The sequence below is a fragment of the Myotis nattereri genome (assembly GCF_964212035.1).
Source record: "Myotis nattereri genome assembly, contig: HAP1_SCAFFOLD_88, whole genome shotgun sequence".
Taxonomy (NCBI): Eukaryota; Metazoa; Chordata; class Mammalia; order Chiroptera; family Vespertilionidae; genus Myotis; species Myotis nattereri.
The window spans coordinates 183,620-184,940 of NW_027669676.1; positions in this window are offsets into that span (position 1 = coordinate 183,620).

Consider the following 1,321-nt stretch of genomic DNA (forward strand, 5'->3'; position numbering starts at 1 on the left):
TTGCGGCATTAGGAAGGTTGAGAACCACTGCTCTAGATGGACATGAAGCTGATGAAATCCCAGAAGGCCTCTTCACTCCGGATGACAGGCAGGCAGGCAGCCACTGCTCTAGATGGACATGAAGCTGATGAAATCCCAGAAGGCCTCTTCACTCCGGATGACTTTCAGGCAGGCAGGCAGGCAGGCAGGCAGGCAGGCAGGCAGGCAGGCAGGCACTGTCGGAGTGCCCGATAAATTCTGGTGAAGAGGGTCGCTCTGAGAAAGCCCTTTTGAGACCACAGCAGTCAACGCACCATTCTGTTCAAAAGTACAAGCAGAAGCAGATGCTAGAGATCCGTGAGAGCCGCATTCGGGGAAGGAACGCTCAGGGGAGTGAGAGACTCCCCCTTCTTTTCCATGGCCACTGACAGACGGACGCACGCACGCACGCACGCACGCACGTAGTGGACACAGCAGGGCAAGAGCACCTGCCCGCGTTGGTGAGGTTTGCTGACGAAGCTCGTGACCTGAGAGAGGAATCTGTGGGTTTCCTGCCTTCTGAAGCCGCTGCCGAAATTTTGGCTATGACGTTTCACACTACGAGACCGGAGAAGTGGGGATTACGCATGGAATATTGTCGTGGCCAGGCTTACATTGTGTCCAGTGGATTTCCTTCCGAAACTAAAGTTGTTGCTTCTGGACCTTTGGAGAAACATCCCTCCCCAAGCTGTCTACACACTCTGCTCTTCCCTGTGCCTCAAGTACGCGGTCGGCAAAATCGGTGCCTGTCACCGGAGCGTCTGTTGCGTTTGGAACAATTGAGGGAGTTTGATCTTTTTTCCACCCGTCACCACAACCGCTTTTAGAGCTTGACAGTGTCATTTCTGTCCTCTTTCAGAACAACGAAGAAAGCGGTCAAGAACTGAAGGAAATTTGCCATTCTCAGGGGACAGGCAGGCGCGCACGATGCTTTTGAAATCGCAGTGGAGCTCCTGCAAGCACTTGTTTTCTGTGTAGGCGGGCGGTACACAAGAGGACACACATAGTAGATGGGAAAACTGTACAGCGGGCCGAGCATTCCCACTCTGCAGTGCAGCAACAGATTTTGATTTCGTGGTTACCATTGTCGTTCTTTTCTTTTGATATATATTTTATTGATTTTTTTTTTACAGAGAGGAAGGGAGAGAGATAGAGAGCCAGAAACATCGATGAGAGAGAAACATCCATCAACTGCCTCCTGCATACCTCCTACTGGGGATGTGCCCGCAACCAAGGCACATGCCCCTGACCGGAATCGAACCTGGGACCCTTCAGTCCTCAGGCCGACGCTCTACCCACTGTG